Source organism: Lissotriton helveticus, chromosome 2_1 (genome assembly GCF_964261635.1).
Source record: "Lissotriton helveticus chromosome 2_1, aLisHel1.1, whole genome shotgun sequence".
Taxonomy (NCBI): Eukaryota; Metazoa; Chordata; class Amphibia; order Caudata; family Salamandridae; genus Lissotriton; species Lissotriton helveticus.
In genome coordinates, this window is record NC_136059.1 from 2,043,261,965 (window position 1) to 2,043,286,877 (window position 24,913).

Genomic DNA, 24,913 nt, shown 5'->3' on the forward strand with positions numbered 1-24,913 from the left:
ATGAAAGACATCATACCTTCAAATCTATGATTGAAGTACCTACATACATTGACTGGATCCAAAGAGCACAGTTCTCCGGGTGTCTTGAATTCGATGTTTTCTACGTTAGCATTTGCCTCTCGTAGAAATTCAAGTAAGTCTTCCCAGCCATACTCAGCACAGCTCAAAGTGAGGAACCATGTGGGAGTTCCTAAGTTCCTCAGCATACATTTTAAATCACCATGACGACGGTACCAGTACTCATTAGTACCACGCTGACACGCCATGAGATTAATCAGGTGAGAATCCAAAATACTGTCTTGGACATTGACTTTATCCATAAAGTCACTTGCCGAGATGTTTTGCATGTGTATACCACTTTTCAAGATGTGGTTCACTGCATATGACAGTCCAGACAGATCACTTTCAAACAGGAGATGAAACAAATAAGGAATGCATTGTCGAAACCTAGGATCTCCTGCATACAATCGCAAAGTCCGGTATTCAGAAGCAGGAATTTGATGAGGTCGCTCATCATATCTTCCTCCCTGACCTGTTGGAAAAAGCTGTGGGAAACACCGAGCTTCCAAACTTTCCTCCCAAACACTAATGGGACTCCCTTTCGCTTGTTTCATTTGAAACAACTCAATAGCATTCCCCATGACTTCCTTGGAATGCAAAGGATGAACACTATAATGTTCATATATTTCTTCACTAGTACAGGGTTCTACTTTCTCAATTTGACCAGCACACAAATCGCTATCCTCTTCCTCACTTACTTCCTCTTCTGCAACATATACATTTTTATAGTATTTATTATATTTTTTCAAATACAATGTTGCCCTTTTGACTTTCCTAACATCTACTAAATCTTGCCATATTTTCTTATTCTTTGTCGGAACCCCATTAACTAAGATAACCAGAGGTTCCTCTTCCACTTTTTCTACTCCAATTGTGTTAATGTTTTTCTTCAAATCTAGAGGCAAATAAACAACTCTTCCCTTTAATCCTCTCTGTAAATCTGATGGAGGCAATTTCCCTGTCTTTGGCTCCATTCTTACAATAGCCTGAAAGGGATGGATACTTTGAATCAAAATAGATTCATAAGTATTTAAATCCTTCAATTCAGAAGGAATTTCAACCAATTCCAGATTATTATGAACTGCTCTAGCAGGCATCTGGTTTTGATTTAATTTGTTACAACAATAAGTACACACACGTTGATCCAATCCCAAATCAAAACAATTTTCTACCATCAAGTATGTTGTAAAATCCTTCCATTCACTATTATTTTCCCTTTCACTTTTTCCATATAAATCCACTAACTTAGTTTGATTCTTATAATAAGTGCGTCGACAACACACACAAGTGAAATTTGGCCTCTCACTTGATTTCACCTCAAACGTCGCAATTTCCCTCTGGAAATTATCTGTACTGGAAACCTGTACACTATCTTCCACATTACTCTCTTCTTCTTGGTCAATTTCAACATTCTCCTCTTTACTTCCAAAGTAACAAAACTCAATTTCTTCACATATATTTTTCACATCTATTTCAGAACCATGCAAAAGAGCAGCGCATAATTGTTTTAGCATAATTGCTGGACTCTTAGCATAATACAACATTCTAACTAATTTCCTCACTTTATTATGATGCACTGCTAGCATCCTGAAATGATGAAAAACACTCTGGCATACTCTCCTGGAAAGACAAGCCAGTGAATGACCATGCAAACCTATCACTTCTCTCACTCTGCAAGGATCTAATTCTTGCAACAACTTCATTTTCTGCTTCAAACTTTTCTTACTAAATGACCGTATAAAATCACAAAGCAAATTGATGGAATCCTGTCGTACACTGCAAATACTACTACACTTCCAGGTGTACACAGGACCCTTAGGACGTCTCCCTAAAACCTCATTACCTAACACCTCTTCTATCTCTGTTCTCACAAGTTTTTCTTTTTCAACTGGACAACCATCTTTCACTTCATAAGCTCGACCACTGGTGTCAACTGCATGCACCAAATCATTATCCTGGAAATAACTCTCCTCATTAAAAAATGCCTCAGAGCTTGAACTATGCATCCATTCTCCAGAAAAAACTTCACAAAAATTACTACGATTAACTATTCTCTTCCATCTACTATTTCTTTTGAAATCATAAATTACCTTGTTTAGCTTCCTAATTCTATTGATTGTCAAAATAAATAACTTACGTTTAATTTCAAAGGCCTGATCAATAACTTTCTCAACTATTTTTTTTCTCTTATAAAAAACCACTTTCTGCTGACCTTTCTTAATATTTTTTAACAAATTCCCAATTATCCTGTTGCGGAACATTCGTTTACGAATATCCGTAAACTGTTGTTTCCTTCTACTTTCATGCATAGAGTTATCTCTTACTCTAGCAGTAACATTTCTCATTGGCCTTTCCTTACCATTTGAATTCGGTCTCCTTTTCTGGAGTGAAACATTTTCTGTAGTAATATTTTTTTTACTAGACATATTTCTTATGACTGTTTTTCGACTCTTACCCGGTGCTTTCTTGGTGACTTGACAAATCTTTTTGTTAGAGGACTGCTGCAATATTCCATGCTCCTGCTGTCTTTGACGTTTTCCAGCCTTTCTTACTCTTTCTTTGCTAGGCATCCTAAAATCTTGAAATAATGTGCAGTTGAATCTGTGGTAAAATATAATAAAAAATGTTATTAACCACTATTACCCAACAGTAAATTAATAACAGTCATCAAAAACTTAACACACTACTTAAGTATATAATATACTGAAGCCTATCTTCAATTTTTCACTGAACAGGACTCATCTCTTCTTAACCTTGGATAAACCTCACCTACTCTGTGTCCCCTGCACATAATTAAATGTAAAGGGGCAGATTTATATTAACTAGCACATCCCCAGGGATGCACCAGTTAACGTGCACCGCTGCTCTGCCACCCACGGTGTGCCGCATTTACAATCAGATAGGACAAAGCTACATCAAAACCCTGCGCCTGCTTGAAGCAGGCATAGATCTTGACGCAGGTAGGCTGAAAGCTAAAGCAACAACTAAGTGTCGTGTGCAGAACTTACAAAAAAGGAAAAATGGCGTTTAAACCAGTAATGAGACCATGCTAACGTAATACAGAGTAAAAATATCCAGGATCTACATCAGTTTGGGGTTCACGAACCTGGCAGGTACAAGGCACTGAGGCTTTCCACCGTGCATGTCTCATCCCAAAACATATGTTGTTTGTGAATGAAACAATTTCCCAGACCAAATGCTTTGGATTGGCTACTTCTAAAAAATTAAACACCCCTACTATCCCGGAGTTAGAGGAATACGATGGTTGGAGTAATTTTACTCGTTGTCTATTAAAGATTTACAGGCCCTACTCCGTAATTCTTCCTTTAACATTTCCAGTATAAATCCAAAAGGTTGACTGCTTTGGCAACGTGCCTTATCCACGGTTTAATAACGCTGCCTTTTGCTTTATATAAGTTTTCAAATTGTATGAAATATATACCAATAGGTCGTTATTAACCTTTAGGTAGTGGTTTTCTTCATCAAGTCTGGTCGCTTCCATACACATACAGATTTTCAAAGATGATCAAGAACTTTATCTGAATGGAGAGGAATGCACTGAGACGCCAGATCATTCACTAATGTGTAGGCACAGACAGTTACACGGTTCATGCAACAAACACCGACCAAATATGGCTTGCGTGTTGCAAGGCACGCCAGTTCCTGCTATCATCCCCACGTTCAAGTTCTTGGAAAATGGTAGTTATTTGATGCTCAATAATGAAGATTGTTCTGGGTTAATTAAAAGTATTCATTTTATCGTAACAGTAAATGAACGGGTTATTTGCTGCAGAAATGTTCTATTTCCTCCCACACATGAACATAGGGAGTTTTCAATCTGGCCACAAATACCAACCTTGGGAGCACATTTCAACAGCATGGCAAGAATAAGAGCTCTTTTGTCTCAGAGAGAGGTGGCCTTGAGTTCGGCCCGTGAAACTTTCGTGCTTCACATAGCGAACACCCGTACAGAGGTGCAGACCCTTTTAAATACAGATTCGACTTTGCATTTCAGCAAGATTACCCATTCATTTCCATGCAGCAGGAGGCCCATAGGAATGAAGGTGCAATTTGCGATTAGCAATTACCTCATCGCAAATTACGAATTTTTCCGACGGTGCAGGGGTATCTCAAGAACACCCTGCTGCACCCCTGAAAAAAAAATTTGGGGTCATATGGCGCACATAAATTTTGAAAACATTCCTTTACCTCAAAAACGATTTTCAACTCATAATTTGAAAACACTGCACATGGGGAAATGACTTAAAATGTCCTTAAGACACATAAAAGCATTTTTTGATTGCCTTTGCAGCATGTTTCAGTCACCTTTAACATGCCTATGTAACGGAAACATTCAAAATTTAAATTTGCCATGCACAGGTGGGAGCATATTTACAAGCAATTTGCTCCACAGACAAACTTCTTACATTGAAATGGGAAAGACTCTCAATTACCTTATAAAGAAGCAGACACCATTATGTCCTTCTCATCAATATTAAAACCATTGCTTTTTCTCAAAAACGATTTACAAGTCATAATTTGAAAACACTCCACAGCTCCTATGCACATAAAAGCCCTGTCAGTACTAATACTTCACATTTTCTCCAATTACAATTTCTCAAACAAACAAAATCTATTTGTGAAACACTTGAGACAAAGCAACATTTGAAAAACACAACTTTCTTCATAATTTTCTCCTTAAAGCACACTATTTTCTATCTAAATTAAAGAAATTTTTTCTCACCTTAGCAAGTACTTTGAGTTTGAAAACAGTCTCAGAAACACACCAATTTGTCTTCAGCAGAGCAAAAGGTATGCACTCCAGAGTCTGCAGCTATCAAAAGCACAGAAATGCTGTAATTCCTCACACAGATCTCTCATGTCACCCAATCAAAACTCTTCCCTCACTTTTTTTCAAAGCAAAACCCTTCCCCCCTCTGCCCCCTCTCTGCTTTTTCTGCATAGCAACCACCTCTTGCAAGACCTCTCACACAACAATGTTGCAATTGAACTCTGAACTCTCAGTGCACCTGCATATCCAAAGCATTCTTTCATTTAATGATTTTTTCTTCGCCACTCAAAATACATCTTTCAACGAACTCATCCATGCACACTAACTTTCTGTTTTCAGCAATCAAAATCCACCAATCACTCTTACTGCTTCATTAACACAGAAACTCCTCAGTTTTTTTCATTTTACACTCTCATTTTTTCAACTGCCATTTCATTGCCACACTTCATCTGACTGCAAGAGAACCTTCTCTCGCCATGTTTTCTGTCTGGATTGTTGGACATAGCTACATCTATTGGGCTCAAAGGTACGCTGAACACAGGAATTTACCTAACCTCAATTTACAAGATGTGGAAATTAAGTGGTTTGGCCACAGAGGATTAAAATGTCACCAATTGATACCATTGGTGAAAACCTTTATGCATTTGCCAAAACCTGACCTGTTAATTGTGCACTGTGGAGGTAATGATTTGGGCACTTTGACTGGGGTAGGTCTGGAAATGCTTTTAAAGGACACCTTTGAGCAATTGATGGCACTTTTTCCTCAGACTGCCTTGGTATATTCAAATATATGCCAAAGACAGAAATGGAGGTGGTCGAACCAATTTTGTCCACAAATTGAGAAATCGAGGAAGCATGTAAACAAATCTGTTTCAGCTTACATGAGAGACCATGGAATGGGCTCCCTGTACAACAATAACTTGCGTTACTACATGCAAGATATCTACAGAGGAGATGGAGTTCACTTCTCAGATGAGGGCAACAGAGTTTTCACTCTGAATTTAAGAATGTGCATTGGTACCTACTTATAAGTACCTAAATGTACCATAAACCCAAAAGCTCTTCTCAGAGCTACCCTACATCTGATCACTCACAATTATTATTGTACTCTAACTTTTTTCACTAATTTTCAAGAAAGTACGCTCCCCAGAACGCTTCCCGGTTCGCGAACCGAGCGCACTCCACGCAAAAAAACTAAAAAAACGGTATATATTTTTTTGCCCTGCGAGAACCTTTCAAAGCCTCCACATCAAACCTAGGGGGTCAGGGACGATCTACTATGCCCCCTTATGGTCATTTGCCCCTTCGCTTTGGCCTCCTCTTGTCTCTCGATCCTACCGAGAGACAAGATGGCGGCCGCTACGGACTGTTTGGAATGTTTACAGACGCCGAAAAACCAATCAGCTTCGCAAACCTCCGTAACGCGAAAAGTACGCGAAGCGGAGCGCTGTTACAGATATATATCTTTTTTTGAACGTTAATTTCTCAAAATCCACTGGAGCACATATATTGAGACCTAGCAAAGGCACATCGGGCTACCAGTCCCTACAATTTTGCCAAGTTTCGTGCAAATCCATTCAGCCGTTCGATTATTATTATTATTTTTTTTTTTGCCCCGCGGGGCCCTTTTAAAACCTCCACATCAAACCTAGGGGGTCAGCGAGGATCTACTATTCCCCCTTATGGTCATTTGCCCCTTCGCTTTCGCCTCCTCTTGTCTCTCGATCCTACCGAGAGACAAGATGGCGGCCGCTACGGACTGTTTGGAATGTTGACAGACGCCGGAGAACCAATCAGCTTCGCTTCACAAAGCTCCGTTGCGCGAAAAGTCCGCGAACCAGACCGCTGCCTGGTCCGCGCTTACAGATATATATCTTTTTTTAAACGTTAATTTCTCAAAATCCACTGGAGCACATATATTGAGACCTACAAAAGGCACATCGGGCTACCAGTCCCTACAATTTTGCCAAGTTTCGTGCAAATCCATTCAGCCGTTCGGGCTAAAAGTGAGGCCAACCGCCCTATGGAAATTAACATGGGAAAAACGCGTTTTGGGACCCCCCTTTTTTCTCGGCCCCCCCTTGACGAACCCCCCCCAAATTTTGAAAGGCTGCTCAGAAACAAAATGTGCCATTTTCCTGAAAATTTCAGCCAATTCCGTCCACAAACGGCAAAGTTATTAGACATAGAATTTTCAAAAAACCCATAGAGAAAAAATCCTAACTATATATACCTACTGGCGACCGCCAGTAGGTAATATTCACCCAAAATTGCTACAGCAATATGAGGCCGCACTCCCATTGAGGTGAAAGAAACATCTTTATTTGTTTTAAAGCCGACAGCTTTTCCTCCCGTATTCGTGTCCCTGGCCTAACGCGTTTCGATGGACTCTCACCATCTCATCAGAGGCCTTGTGAGCAGAAAATAATTGCGTGCATGACTCGCCGCCCCTTTCTTTTTCTTTAAGTACACAGTGCCTTTTTTCCTTTGCATGCTGGGCAACGTAGTCCTTTTCGGCACAAATTACACACTCCAGTGGGTTGTCTGCTCACGATTTCTTGGGGATATAATTTATAGCCCATATTGAGCCCCCGGAGGAATCTCTGTCAGCTTGAAATTTAACACCTCAATTTGCCCAATTTAATAAGGAGGTCCTCCTCGAGAGGTCCCAGTAATTCTTGTTCCAGGTGGTGCGTGGCCTCCACGACCTGAGGCACGCCGTGTATAAATTCACCCAAAATTGCTCCAGCAATATGAGGCCGCACTCCCATTGAGGTGAAAGAAAGATTTTTATTTGTTTTAAAGCCGACAGCTTTTCCTTCCCGTATTCGCGTCCCTGGCCTGACGCGTTTCGATGGACTCTCACCATCTCATCAGAGGCCTCGTGGGCAGAAAATAATTTTAAAACAAATAAAGATGTTTCTTTCACATCAATGGGAGTGCGGCCTCATATTGCTGGAGCAATTTTGGGTGCGGACAGAGTTTATGCGGTGAGGAGGTAATTCGGCGTCACGTTGGGCGGAAAAGGATTGCCGTTTATGCCCCCACTGCGATGTTCACCGTACCTGCAGGCTGGTGCGGTTGGGGACCAAGGAGAGTGCCCGAGTTCTTCATGCACTTCAGGAACCTGGCGTAATCTACAGCACACAGTGCCTTGCAGTGGCTCCGATAAATAAACAAGACATTTTTACATCCCCGTGTATCACCTACCTGTAGTGGCATTGCACTCTGGGATTTGGAGTTTACATAGACTTTGTGGACTATATTTGGTGAGCAGAGTCATGGAGGGGTGGAGCCGCCCATGACCAATGAACATGGGGCAAGACACATTTTAAGTGTTTGTGGAAACAGTCACCTGATGATTTTGGGCGCTGACGAAGGCAGAAAGGCCGAAATGCATTCGCCTCTGCGATTCTGTGAATAAAGGTGTTTTCCTATCGTCCCCTGAAAGAGGCTTCCGCTCTTTTTTGTTAAGGAGGTTGGTATTACATTGTACGTGCTAGCCAGAGGCGCGTTACGGAGGCCCCCGCACTACAAGTTGGCCTGGGTATGTTTTGGCAACAGCTTAGGCAACTTCATACCCCGAGTGATCGGATCTACCCAGGCCCGCCAACAAGGTGCGGATAGAGTTTATGCGGTGAGGAGGTAATTCGGCCTCACGTTGGGCAGAAAAGGATTGCCGTTTCTGCCCCCGCTGCGATGTTCACTGTACCTGCAGGCTGGTGCAGTTGGGGACCAAGGAGAGTGCCCGAGTTCTTCATGCACTTCAGGAACCAGGCGTAATCTACAGCACACAGTGCCTTGCAGTGGCTCCGATAAGTAAACAAGACATTTTCACATCCCCATGTATCACCTACCTGAAGTGGCATTGCACTCTGGGATTTGGAGTTTACATAGACTTTGTGGACTCTATTTGGTGAGAAGAGTCATCGAGGGGTGGAGCCGCCCATGACCAATGAACATGGGGCAAGACACATTTTAAGTGTTTGTGGAAACAGTCACCTGAGGATTTTGTGCGCTGACGAAGGCCGAAAGGCCGAAATGCATTCGCCTCTGCGATTTGGTGAATAAAGCTGTTCTCCTGTCGACCCCTGAAAGTGGCTTCCGCTCTTTTTTGTGAAGGAGGTTGGAGTTATATATATATTCACTGAAAAAACCATAGGTTATAGACCATATATAGTTAGGAATTAGCATTTACAAAACCTTGAAAATTCACTGAAAAAACCATAGGTTATAGACCATATATAGTTAGGAATTAGCATTTAGAAAACCTTATTTTACTCACACAAAACCATTGAAATTCCATATATAGTTAGTTGCACTAACTATATATCGCGCACCCGCAATCCACTGCTGATGATGTCACATATTACATCATTCATGACATGGTCAGTGACATCACTGATGACATCACTGATGACATCTCAAATGACATCACTGATGATATCTCTTTTGACATCAATGGTCACATCAATGATGATATCATTAATGTGACAATACAATGCATCTCCTCAACTTTAATATAACCTCTGTTACACCCAGTGTTAAATACAGAGTATAATTTTTGAAACCATTGACACACCAATACTAGTTACTACATACGCATTCACTGATTCCTACGTCTACACACACATTCACTCATTCACCCATACAATCATTCATACATACAATCACTCATCTTTACAACACTATCATATGCACTCATACACCTATACAGACACTCACACTCTGCCACTCATCCATGGAGTTACTCACACACCTAGTCAGTCCTGTAAAGAATCAATCACACTTCCATTTTCTAATCTACACAGTTAAACATAGAGTACCTTACATTTTCAAACATATACTAACACATACTTACTCTCTTATAGAATCACTGATACAAGTACACATTGATCTGCACAGAGTCACACACCTCCCAGCCAGCCATACACACACTCAGTCTCCCATACAAATACTTGTGCAACCAATCAATAACCCATATAGCTACTTATATAGCTACTGATCAACACATGCAGCAGCTTGCACAACAACAGACATACTGATGCACACTTTCAGACAGTTTAGTCACTAACCCGTGCATTTAGTAAGACGCATTTAATCACTCACTCATACAGTCAATCACGCACCTACTAAAACCTTCATTCAGACACTTATACATCCACTCATTCTTCAATATGTAAAACATATTTAAACTTTACAGAAACACATAATCACTGGATGTTGTCATCAGTGATGTCATCAGTGATGTCACTGACCATGTCATGAATGATGTAATATGTGACATCATCAGCAGTGGATTGCGGGTGCGCGATATATAGTTAGTGCAACTAACTATATATGGAATTTCAATGGTTTTGTGTGAGTAAAATAAGGTTTTCTAAATGCTAATTCCTAACTATATATGGTCTATAACCTATGGTTTTTTCAGTGAATTTTCAAGGTTTTGTAAATGCTAATTCCTAACTATATATGGTCTATAACCTATGGTTTTTTCAGTGAATTTCATTGGTTTTTTAACAGCTAATATCTGTAGCTGTAAAATGTATTCTTCTTTAAATCCAAAAATATATTTTATATGTTTATGAATAATTTTTTTTTTAAATATTTTTTTTTCTTCGTTCCCGCTTCGCGAATCGGGAAGCTTCCCGTTAGCTGACCTTGATGCCGCGAAATAGACCGCGAGCCGGTAAACGTTTCTTTACCGCAAGTGCCGCGTTAGAAAACAACATCGTGACGCCTCCCGTCCGCATGACGTTCCACGTTGTCGCGTGATACGTCATATGACGTGCTACGTTAGCGAACTGGTACGCGAAGCGAGTGCCAAAGCGCAGGTTTCTGGAAGCAAACCGGGAGGCCCTGCAAAGCGCTTAACGTAAACACAGCAAGTCATGTGACTTGGTAATAACACTTTTCATTGGTTCATTTCACTTTTGGTTTCCTAATGATGTAAGACTAGGTCATATAATCTAAAATGAACACTTTTGATTGGTTGAGAACTCTTGTTTTTCCCAAATGATGAAAATCCCTCCTTCTTTCCTCACTCTGACTTTCATCATTGTGAGAGAAAGACCCTTTGTGATCACTGAGCAATGGCTTCTTTAGTAGCTTCAGCTGGTGCTTCCCCACCACCTCCACCACATCCAAGGAAGAGTGGACCACCTGCTCAAGTTGTAATTCAACAAGAAGAAGAAGAAGAGGAACAGGAGGACGAGCACGAAGAGAGGCAGTTTTTGCCTGAGCAGCCCAAGACGTCTCACCGGAAAGAAAACTTCATTTGGCAATTTTTTAAAATTCCCAAAGGTCAGAAAAAAGTAAATGCAAGATACGTAACTTGCCTTATATGTCAAGATAGACTGTCCAGAGGGACCGACAAAAAATACAGTTTCGGAAACTACACAATGCATCGCCATATGACTAGGTGGCATCCTAACAACTACAGTGCTGCACAGTTTCGGAACGACCTAGATAATCTCCCTATTATGGCCAGAAGATCTGTTGTACCGGAAGTAACGGGACCAGAGGGCAGGGAGATGGTGCCAAATATACAAATGAGATTTGGTGAAGTAAAACACACCTGCGTATTTTGCGATGGATTCATTTCCTACGGAGAAAGAAGCATCACTCTGATCAACAGAGCTATTGACTATCATATGCAAGTTTGTCCGAAACGCCCAAAATAATAAATACTTCTTTTTTTTGTTTTGTTGCTCCTGTTGAGCCCTTTACAATGAATCGTTTTCATTGCCCCCTCCAAGAAAAACCCAAAAAAATATAAAACTGTTCCGAAAAATTCAAAAACATTAAAAAAATGTTCAGAAAAATAAAAAAAAAAGTTCTTTTCAGAACTACCTCCCCGTTATTAAAAAATTGGTACAATATTTGGAACTGTGCCAACCTCTATTTCTCTTAGTTCGCTTCCTAGTTCGCTCGCTGGTACGCGAACTGGAAGCGAACCAAAAACAGTAAGTATAAGGGAAGGAAACACACACTTATGTTAAAAGAAAGACAGCTATAGGGGAGTAAACTAGAGATACTATTACCCATAATCCACTACTGATGATGTCACATATTACATCATTCATGACATGCTCAGTGACATCATCAGCAGAGGATTGCGGGTTTTTTGGCAACATGCCTTATCCACGGTTTAATAACGCTGCCTTTTGCTTTATATAAGTTTTCAAATTGTATGAAATATATACCAATAGGTCTTTATGAACCTTTAGGTAGTGCTTTTGTTCATGAGGTCTGGTCGCTTCCATACACATACAGATGTTTCAAAGATGATCAAGAAGTTTATCTGAATGGAGAGGAATGCACTGAGACGCCAGATCATTCACTAATGTGTAGGCACATACAGTTACACGATTCATGCAACAAACACCGACCAAATATGGCTTGCGTGTTGCAAGGCACGCCAGTTCCTGCTATCATCCCCACGTTCAAGTTGTTGGAAAATGGTAGTTATTTGATGCTCAATAATGAAGATTGTTCTGAGTTAATTAAAAGTATTCCTTTTATCGTAACAGTAAGTGGACGGGTTATTTGCTGCAGAAATGTTCTATTTCCTCCCACACATGAACATAGGGAGTTTTCAATCTGGCCACAAATACCAACCTTGGGACACGTTTCAACGGCATGACAAGAATAAGAGCTCTTTTGTCTCAGAGAGAGGTGGCCTTGAGTTCGGCCCGTGAAACTTTCGTACTTCACATAGCGAACACCCGTACACAGGTTTGCCTTTCAATTTCAGCAACATGTTTCCGACTATCTTTAACGCATCCTCCACAAAATCCCTGGCACACTTTTTTAAAGTTGTTACCAGTGGTCTCGTGACTTCATTTGAGAAAATCTTTGGAGTCATCCCTGCTCCCTTTCATTCCATTTTCTCCACTCTGGTTCGTGGATTGCATTTTTACTTGCATTACCAGCGGACGCTCTTGTGCTTTTTTACATTTTTAAATATGGATGTCCCTCCTATGCAACCTCCGACCCTGCAGCTGCTGACACTGTTCCGCAATCGCATGCTAGAATATTATGGCACAATGCCGTTGGCGATATTAAGCACGGCATATGGATTATCTTTTCGGTTCTCCTACTTCACCTGTGTCCAGCCTGTATTTCACTGCCTGACCTGTGATTTCGATTGGGCCATTGATTTGTGTCTCTGCGGACCGGTTTCTCCTGACGTCGACTTTAATCAGCTGATGACTCCTATCATTACTCACGAGTTGATTTGTCCTGGCGAAAGGATTATGGCTGTGGCATTGATGCATGGACTACTTGGTCCCTGGAATTTACTGGCGGCAGCACAGTCTTTCTTGGAACACAGCTTTCTTGAAAACCCACCGAGCTGTCCTCTGATGGTGATAGAGGATCCGGTGCTGGGAGAGCACGTATGTTCTTTTCCGCTTTTAAATTGGATGGCTGAACTGTTTTCGGATGAAGACGGTGACTTCCTGTTGGAGGCTGTTGCAGCTTATTTTGCATACACAGTTATGTCATAGACCTTTTTCATGTTTCATATGCTGAGTACTAGCATTTCATTGACAATTCATTGACTTAATTGTCAAGTTTTTATTATTTACCTTGCCTATTGGCTTAAGACTCGATAAAGTACTTGGCTGTTTTATTTTTCTTTAGCATTGAATTTTCCTAGTTTTTAATGCTTTACCTTGCGGACCGTCCACATATAAACTTGCAATCTGCTCTCATGAGATGGCACTTCTATTATCTTATTCAGTTCGTTTCCGGATCATGAGGAGGTGTCATCTAGGTCCTGGATATCTTTACACCGTGTTAAGTTAGCATGGGCTCATTACCGGTTTAAACGCCATTTTTCCTTTTTTGCAACTTCTGCACACGACATTTAGTTGTTGCTTTAGCTTTCCACCTAGTAGTTCATCGTGGTTTACATGAGAATAATATGTTATTGGTCTACTATCTGCTTTACTTGTTAAACTATATCTGTACAGCGAGTGCTAAAGTTTCAAGAACAACACGATACAGAATTGTTATGAGGTCTGATCTCCACGACTTCATACTCATAACATAAGTGCAACTTCTGCCAATTCTGGGCATGAGGCGGGTTTTATATTGCTTTGCCGAACACACATACACAACAGTTGATGCGGTTCACATGAAGAGAGAGCTGGTGTATGCTGATGTGATTCCTTCAAATCTAAGACACTAAAGTATGGGCACGCCCTAAACCAACACAAAGAGACCTTCTTAGCAAATAATATAATATGTGTATTAGGGAGGGTGAGATATAAGCAGCCGCGGGCCGTGGAGGGAGTTACGGTGAGGCAGGGAGGCGGGGAGGGGGAGAAGCAGGGTGGAGCCCTCTCTACCTTGCCCCTCCCCCTCCCCGCCTCCCTGCCCCACCGTAACTCCCTCCACGGCCCGCGGCTGCTTATAAGTGTTGCTAACTCTTATTCATTTACAGCATGTTAACATACTGTCACCATTCGCTTTTTATGTACTAGTAACTATGCTGGTAATTTTGCTACTGATAATATGTGTACTTGTATTCTCCACCCTGCTTCTCCCCCTCCCCGCCTCCCTGCCTCACCGTAACTCCCTCCACGGCCCGCGGCTGCTTATAAGTGTTGCTAACTCTTATTCATTTACAGCATGTTAACATACTATCACCATTCACTTTTTATGTACTAGTAACTATGCTGGTAATTTTGCTACTGATAATATGTGTACTTTTATTATCTAAGGTACTACGCCTGAGAAGACGGCATTAGTAAATAAACATTTCAAATACACATGTGTTCTTCTTAACTCCATGTTCTGGTTTCTAAGAAATATATAACGACCGACTGTTCATGAGTTCCACGTATCCTGAGGTACTATAAGTTCATATTATGGATTGTCTAAACATTGAGAGTTTGTTATATCCAATGTGACACTGTACCTAGCTTGCTAAATAGTTTTTGATTACTAACGTGAGTTTTGGGACACCCTAATTCGCCGAGGTTCCAATCCTCTGTCCACAGTTCTGTGTGAGAACAGAAACCCTGCGACAGGGGCACCCCCGACCCTTGCTGGACCTTCATCACACTTGCGATACAACTCCAGCAATGCGCCACCTTTACGGCACAGATACATCACGCATCTGTGCTGTTTTTGCCCCGTGATGCGCCGCATTGTAAATGCAGCACACCATAGGTGACGGAACAGCGGCACAGAATGACTAACACATCCCTGGTGATGCGCCAGTCATCATAAATCTATCCCTATGCTTCTTATCTTGTTAGAGATGAACCGCCATATGTATCATCAAAGTTATTTGCATTTCCTAAATAGCGAACTTTAAGGAATAAATAGCGATTCTTTACCATTCCTAGTTTGCGATGAGCTATTTGCTAATTAGCCGAATGTAGCCCAATGAAGCCCAATGTAGCCCAATGTAGCCCAAAGATGGCCGCCAGACACACAAAAAAACAAATGTAGCCCAAATATCAGCCAGATGTAGCCCAACTATAGCCCAGTGACAGAATGACCAATCAGCTTCGCAAACCTCCGTTACGCGAAGCGGAGCGCTGTTACAGATATATATCTTTTTTTGAACGTTAATTTCTCAAAATCCACTGGAGCACATATATTGAGACCTAGCAAAGGCACATCGGGCTACCAGTCCCTAATATTTTGCCAAGTTTCGTGCAAATCCATTCAGCCGTTCAATTATTATTTTTATTATTTTTTTTTGCCCCGCGGGGCCCTTTTAAAACCTCCACATCAAACCTAGGGGGTCAGCGAGGATCTACTATGCCCCCTTATAGTTATTTCCCCCTTTGTTTTGACCTCCTCTTGTCTCTCGATCCTACCGAGAGACAAGATGGCGGCCGCTACGGACTGTTTGGAATGTTGACAGACGCCGGAGAACCAATCAGCTTCGCTTCACAAAGCTCCGTTGCGCGAAAAGTCCGCGAACCAGAGCGCTAACCGGTCCGCTGTTACAGATATATATCTTTTTTTAAACGTTAATTTCTCAAAATCCACTGGAGCACATATATTGAGACCTACAAAAGGCACATCGGGCTACCAGTCCCTACAATTTTGCCAAGTTTTGTGCAAATCCATTCAGCCGTTCGGGCTAAAAGTGAGGCCAACCGCCCTATGGAAAACTCAATGTTAAAAACACGTTTTGGGACCCCCCTTTTTTCTCGGCCCCCACTGGACGAACCCCCCCCAAATTTTCAAGGGCTGCTCAGAAACAAAATGTGCCATTTTCCTGAAAATTTCAGCCAATTCCGTCCACAAACGCCAAAGTTATTAGACATAGAATTTTCAAAAAACCCATAGAGAAAAAATCCTAACTATATATACCTACTGGCGACCGCCAGTAGGTAATATATATATATATATATATATATATATATATATATATATATATATATATATATATATATATATATATTCACTGAAAAAACCATAGGTTATAGACCATATATAGTTAGGAATTAGCATTTACAAAACCTTGAAAATTCACTGAAAAAACCATAGGTTATACACCATATATAGTTAGGAATTAGCATTTAAAAAAACTTATTTTACTCACACAAAACCATTGAAATTCCATATATAGTTAGTTGTACTAACTATATATCGCGCACCCGCAATCCACTGCTGATCATGTCACATATTACATAATTCATGACATGGTCAGTGACATCACTGATGACATCACTGATGACATCTCAAATGACATCACTGATGACATCACTGATGACAACATCCAGTGACTGTATGTTTCTGTAAAGTTAAAATATGTCTTACATATTGAAGAATGAGTGGATGTATAAGTGTCTGGATGAAGGATTTAGTAGGTGCATGACTGACTGTATGAGTGATTAAATGTGTCTCACTGAGTGCATGGGTTAGTGACTAAACTGTCTCAATTTGTGCATCATTATGTCTGTTGTTCTATAAACTGCTGCATGTGTTGATCATTAGCTATATGATTAACTATATGGGTTATTGATTGGTTGCCCAAGTATTTGTATGGGAGACTGAGAGTGTGTATGGGTGGCTGGGAGGTGTATGACTCTGTGCATAGATGTGTGAGCAGTTGATTCACTAGATGTATGGGTTCAAAAGTGCATGTGGAAACAGCTGTATGGGCGGTTGACTGTGTGCATGAGTGTATTGGTGAGTGAATGGATATCTCAGTGCTACATGTCAAAGTAAGTACATATGTAAAACACAGTACATGTGAGAGTTGACATATATAAATAACTGTGCAAAAGAGCCAGTGAATGTGTGAGTGGCTGTATGGATCATTGTGAACTTGTATCAGGGATTGTATAAGAGAGTAAATATGTGTTAGTATATGTTTGAATAAGTAAGGTGTGTATAACTGTATAGTTGAGGAAATGGAGGTGTGATTGATTCTTTGCATGACTGACTAGGTGTGTGAGTAACTCCATGGATGAGTGACAGTCTGTGAGTGTCTGTTTACACTGAGTGTATCTAAGGTTATATTAGAGTCTGAAGAGCTTCATCGTATTATCACATGAATGATGTCATCAGTGATGTGATCAGTAATGTCAAATGAGATGTCATCAGTGATGTCATCAGTGATGTCATTTGAGATGTCATCAGTGATGTCATCAGTGATGTCATTTGAGATGTCATCAGTGATGTCACTGACCATGTCATGAATGATGTAATATGTGACATGATCAGCAGTGGATTGCGGGTGCGCGATATATAGTTAGTACAACTAACTATATATGGAATTTCAATGGTTTTGTGTGAGTAAAATAAGGTTTTTTAAATGCTAATTCCTAACTATATATGGTGTATAACCTATGGTTTTTTCAGTGAATTTTCAAGGTTTTGTAAATGCTAATTCCTAACTATATATGGTCTATAACCTATGGTTTTTTCAGTGAATTTCATTGGTTTTTTAAAAGCTAATATCTATAGCTGTAAAATGTATTCTTCTTTAAATCCAAAAATATATTTTATATGTTTATTATTAATTTTTTTTTTTATATTTTTTTTGTTTCGCTCCCGGTCCGCGAACCGGAAAGCTTTCCGTTAGCTCAAATTGATGCCGCGACCCGGTCCGCGAACCGGTAAGAAATCAACATCGTGACGCGTCACGAAAGCGCGACGTATCGCGTTGCCGCGTAATGCGTCTTATGACGTACCGCGTTAGCGCACCCGGAAGTGCCCCAGGGCGCGGACCGAGGCGCGAAACGCAGCTCCCCGGAAGCGATCCGCGGCGCGTCGCGAAAGCGCGACGTATCGCGTTGCCGCGTAATGCGTCTTGTGACGTACCACGTTAGCGCACCCGGAAGTGCTCCGGGGCGCGGACCGAGGCGCGAAGCGCAGCGACCCGGAAGCTAACCGGGGCGCGTTCCGCAGCGCGTAACATGAGCGTGAGAGGTCATGTGACTTGGTAATAAAACTTTTCATTGGTTCATTTCACTTTTGGTTTCATAATCATGTAAGGCTAGGTCAGGTGACCTAAAAATAACACTTTTCATTGGTTGAGAACTATTGTTTTTCCCAAATGATGAAAACCCCTCCTTCTTTCCTCACTCTGACTTTCATCATTGTGAGAGGAAGACCTTTATTAGTACTTCAATACTTCAGAAATGGCTTCAGTAGTAGCTTCAGCTGGTGCACCCCCACCACCACCTCCACCTCCTCATGGGAAGAGAGGACCACCTCCCCAGGTCATAACCAACACAGAGGAGGAAGAGGAAGAAATGGAGGAAGAGGAGGGAGAAGAACCACAGTTCCTCGAAGAGGTGCCCCGGGTTTCCCATAAGAAAGCCAGTTTCATCTGGCAGTTTTATTCAATCCCTCCTGGCCAAAAAAAAGTGAATGCGAGGTATGTCACCTGCCTCATCTGCAAAGATAAATTATCAAGGGGGACGGATAAGAAGTATAGTTATGGGAACTATACTATGCACAGGCACATGACCAGGAAGCATCCACTTAATTACAGCCGGGCGGAAATACGGGATTTGGAGGAAAATCCTACATCAACTCCTGTGGCCAGATTAAGATCGTCAATTTCATTGACACCAGCAGAGGCACGGGAAACTGTGCCAAACATACAAGAGAATTTTGGCCACATGAAACATACTTGTATGCACTGTGGTGCGTTGATAGCATGTGGCAATATGAGTATAAATGCTATCAACCTGGCTTATGAACATCATAATTGCCCTAACCGCCCCCAGTAATTTTTTTTTTGCTCCTGTTGAGCCCTTTTCAATGCCTGTTTTTTGTTGTTTCCCCCCCAAAAAAAACCAAAACAAATATAAAATCGTTCAAAAAATACAAAAAAAACAAAAAATGTTCAAAAAAAAAATATATATATAAAACAACAAAAATATTTTTAAAAAAAAGTTCTTTTCAGAACTACCTCCCCTTTCAAAAAAAATTGCTAGAATGTTTAGCACTCTGGCAAGCTCTATTTCTTTTGGTTCGCTTCCCGGTTAGCTTCCCGGTACGCGGACCGGGAGCTAACCAAAAAAAATTACAAAAAAAAAAAGAGTAAGTATAAGGAAAGTAAACAGAGAGTGATGTTAAAAGAAAGGCAGCTATAGGGAGTAAAGAAGAGATACTGTTTAATAGATCTATTTACCGAAGAAAAGACGGAAGAGGGTATAATTGTGAAAATAGATAAGGAAGTGAAAGAAAAAAAAAGCGAGTATAACATTAACAAAGAAGAGTTTCTTGGAGAATGTGGGTGAATGTTCAAAATAAGATTAAAACATGGGGAATAACAGAGAGAAAAAATAGAAAACAGAAAACAAAAAATAACAGAAAAAGATTAATTGAAACAGCAAAGAAATGTAAGTAACATAGAGCCATATCATCAACATAGGCAATAAAAGTTTTGCAGCTTTTATTGGCAGAAATGTGTCGCTAAAGCCGCTTTTGCGGCAGAAAACTGCCGCTAAAACCACTTTTGCACCAGTTTTCTGCCAATAAAAACAGCAATAATTTTATTGGCTGTGTTCATAATATGCCCCTTAGTGTGCTTCAACTACACAGAGAAAGCATTATGAACAAATAGTGATAGAGTGATCAGTCAAAGATACTAAGAGTAATAGAGACGGAGTGAGTGAACAAGAGTGAGGAACTATGAGAAGAGAGGGACTGAGAAAAAGAGTGGAAGGAGTTGAGTAAGTAGGTAATAGAGAAAGGAATGAGGGAAGTAGCAAAGGCAGGAAACTGAGGGTTAAAGAAATGAAGCTGTCGAACTAATAGAAGTTAAATGTGATAGAAATGTAACAAAAAGAGTACAAAACATTTACCTTATAATTGTCGTTAAATTACTCACTTTTTGTTTTTATACTTTCAATCTGTGAAAGAGAGAACAAACATTTGAAAAATATTAAAACATGTATTTAAAAATTACAAAAGACAAGGGAAAAGATTGAAGGACAAACAGTTTTTCAACAACTTTGACACTTACAGAAGCTTCTGCTTCTCCAGGCCCCCTACACAGTCCTAAAGATATACATTTTAAACTAACAGTATCTTGATGCAGATGAAGTGAGGCCTATCTTAAAACATGGTGCATCTTTTGCATTGCTGTTGTCTCAGAAAAGTGTCGCAAGACACTAAAATTTTAAATGATTGCTTCAGGATGCCAATAAGATGTGTCATATCCAAAGGTTTGTTTGAGGTGAGGCCTACTCAGGGTTGCAGATGAAATTTCGAGTTGTTGAAGAGAATAGAGGACATAATACATGTGAAGGTCTACCAATGAAGTGAGTCATGTCCACTGCACTCTTGAACAAAGTCCAAACCTCCTATGTTTCCCTGGACAGACCTAAACTTGATCTGCACAATGTGATTCGTAATGATAGGAAACACAGGTGATGTAATTGAAATACGTGCAATTTCTTTTGCTCATTTCACAATCACATCACTTGTGTTTCCTTTGCTTAGGTATCTCATTGTGCAGATGTAGTCCAGCATATGAAAGAGTACGCAGAAGTGCAGCACTGCATGCAACAACTTTGACACTTACAGAAGCCTCACCTTCTCCATGCCTCCTACACAGTTCTACATATACATCATAAATGCAAACAGTACAGAATTAATTATACATGTTAAATGGTTTATTTTTGCTGTTCTCAGAATGTATCAAAATTCACTAAAAATAGTGACTTGAAGGTATTCATCATATAACAGCGGGGGAAAAAAAACACAATCAAAATGATTGTGTTTAAAAAACCCATACAACATAACAAATCAGAATTCAGAACTCCTTAAAGTTAACTTACTTTCCATGACGTCAAAGGATGTCCTATGAACAGCTTACACTCTGTTGTGCTGTTATTACTTTCAGCCCGCCACTTTCTGAAAGAAAACCTCCATCGTTTTCAAAAACATGTTACATGCAATAAATGACTTCTTGCTCTCTACCACAAGTTTCCACAAAGCTGAATCTTGTCAGAGCCATTTATAACTCTTGGATTTCTTGTAAGCCAATCCCGTCATTTGGCATTTCTGCAACTTTCAGAATTAAAATGTTGAAGATCATTTTCACAATCCTGGAATAGTAATATCTTCCCCTTCTTGCTCAGTCATGTTCTACATTTCCTATGACACTGATACTGCTTACTATGAAGCAGACTTACACTACCTCTATGACTACTACAATTATTTAATTCTCTACATCACTTTTAATCACAAAGCAATGTAAAACAGTAGACAGCATTGCAGACTTACATTCCCTCTACTCTATGTTTTGATTGGCTGCTTCAATTAGCTTATAAAAAGAAATAGTTTTTCTGAACTCATTCAAAGTGCACTTATTTCTCCATGACGTCCAGTCTTATGGTTAGAAGTTATGTCTCTGAACTACACTTATCCTCAAGGCCAAATCGTGTAGGAGCCATTAGAACTTCTTGAAATTCCACAGAGCACATCCCGAGATTCTTTCCCTAAATTTTGGTTTTAAAAACACCAGGTAAGAGTTTTTAAGGTCATACGGCAATTTTGTTTTGAAAATTAAAACAGAATCATTGCAGAATGACCAGCCATTTCTAGACTTTAAATAAGCTGTGTAATGTCCTGATGTTATTGAAGGACCGTCATGATATATAATTGCTGCAGTTACAAAAGTCCTTCCTGATATTGACAACTGCGAAGCCACAACATTTTTAATTAAAGTTGTCAATTTTGTTTCATCAGGCCTACATCGTTGGAACATTAAAATGACATACTGGCCATATGTTCGTATAAATAATGTGGACATCATTTCAGATTTACATTGGCTACACTCCATGTTGTGATCAGCTGCTTTTACTAGCTTATTAAAGGAGACTGATTTACTGTCTGGCAAAGTTAAATATATACATCTTTCTGAGTCTACACTAGTAGTACTTGATACCATACAGTTCTCGCAGTCATGCTGCCATTGATAAGAAAGCCCAAACAGCTGATCTACATCTACACCTTCAGCATGCAATACATCAAGCATATACATTAAAAACTCCTGACAATCTTGCTGAATATTTTGAGAGAATTGTGTTTGGCCTGAACATCTGTCTAACAGATTTCGAATTTCAGACACACTTTCTATGTTTCTTCTATCAGTGGTACATTTCTCTAACACAGAATTTAACAAACTGCAAAATCTTTGATCAGAATTGACCACAATCTCTTCTTTTACATTTTCTAGAGAAAACAAAACATTAACCACTACATTAGCATAGCAGTTGACACCAGAACTGTTTTCAAATTGAAAACCAACAACATCTTCAACAGAATTCTTTTTGTTTCTGCTTATAATTTCAGGTTCATCGACTTTTCGTCTTTTTGCTACAACCTCCCCAGTATTGGTTACATTTCTTCGTTTCCGGCCTACCACACGTTTCTCAAACAAAGGATATTGAGGCAAATGTGGCGCATACTCTCTTCTTAACCTATTGTATTCCTTAACACAATCTAGATCCGCACAAATGCTTGTGACATCACACTCAATCAAGTACAATCCCAATAAAGTTCTAACTCGTGACAATGCCACATATGCCATACCCTCCTTGAACACAGAACTGCCAATATTCACCAATGCACTGTCTACACTTAAACCTTGCGATTTATGGATTGTCACCGCATATGCCAAGCAAACAGGAAACTGCTTACGGCGAACATATAAGTCTTTTACAAGCAAAAATCTAGCAGAGCAACGACCAATTAGCTGTACTTCCTCAATGACATCAAATTTAATTTTTAAAAATTCAATTCCATCTCTATTTCTGTATTTTACAAAATCAACAACATTACCCATTGATCCATTTACCAGACCTCTTTCAACATGTAAATTCCTTCTTAAAATTATACGGCAGTTCAAGCACACATTCAGAGTCTTTTCAAAACCTGCAGTTTTAGATATACTCTTCTCTAATGAATCCAATTTTGTTTTCAGATTCTCAGACAAAATAATTGTTGATCCCATGTGCTCTACTCTGTCAATAGCTTCCAGTTTCACAATCTCTTGCTTTTCTAAATGCAACATTTTGTTGTTGAATTTGGCACATTCTGCAAGAGTTGGCATCAAACATATTCCAGATTTCTTCTCAGTAATTTTCTGAAAAATATTCTCAGGCACAACATCTTGTTCTGGATATAAATTTGACAGTAATCGTGCATGTAAAGCTTCTTTCCCATGCTCGGTCACTTTTCCAATTCTAACATCTTGTAGAATAGTCTTGTAAACTTCATCCTTCGCCTGACGCATATTTTCATGCAGTTCAGCATAATTGAAGTTTAACCATATATTGACGTTGCAAATGCTGCCTAGGCACTTCCTGGTATCTTCATGCGTGAGCATTTTGAACACAGGTTGCCCTTTCACTGGTGTCAGCTGCAGAAGATCTCCGAAAACAATGATGTGTTTGCCACCAAATAACACATCATACTCTGTTTTGAGAACTTCTTGCATTCTCAAATGCACAAAGGCAAGCATGACATTGGAAACCATGCTTACTTCGTCAATGATAAGAAGTTTCATTTTCCTCAAGATTCTTGAAACTTCAAAACAAGCATCTCCAGATAGCTTGTGATATTGTAAATTGTTGTCATGCTCCACTGGCAGCATCAGTAAACTATGTAAAGTAATCCCTTTAATGTTATGTGCTGCCAGTCCAGTTGGAGCGGTGACAACACAAGACAGCGATGACTCTGTCCTTTCCTGCAAATAGCATGAAATTGCTTTAATGAGGAAACTTTTTCCAGTTCCCGCTTCTCCACTCACGTACAGTCGGACAGGCTTCAACGACGTACATGAGCACTCTTTCTTGTCATGACTTAATCCATGATCAATTTGCATGGTAACTTCGTCATATATTTTCCTCTGCTCAACGTTGAGTTGTCTTTCCAACTCTTCTAAGTTAACCGCATCTTCCTGAGCATGTGCCATGGCTCTTTCCACTTCATTCATAGCAGTGGCAGCTTCATTTTCAATAACAGGTCCTCCTAGTGGATCCTGACTCAATGAAGCAGAACTCTGACTGTCCTGAGAACTGTCTCTGGCAATCTCGGCTGCAATCATTGCTTCCTGCTCAATTTCCGCATTCAACATTTCTACATATTTAGGAAAAGCAGGACATTCTATGGTCTCCTTGGCGGCATTGAAAGAGTCTTCGTAACAGAGAAAATCTCCAAGCAGTTCCTCTTCTGCACGCCAAGGCTTGAAAAGTTGCAAAAGTGCTAAATAGAAAAACTCCTTTTTTTCAGGAGATTCGCCACTCAATTTTCGATGGTTTACCAAGTGGCATTTTCTTTGCTTGACCAGACATCCCTCACTTCCTATTACAGCATACACTCCTTTCTCAGTATCTTCTTTGATGTTCCTCTTGAATATGTAATTTTGCAGAACCTCATACAGACAAACATTCTCGAGGTGACTGCTTCGATTTGGATAATATGTATCCAACATGTTGGTCTTCAAAATGTCGGTACTGTTTGGCTCCTTTTCCGCCAAATACTCAATTTCCCGCACAGGTTTGAGAACTCGATTACGCGTTGCAGCAAGACCAAGACTCGCCCAAATGATACTCC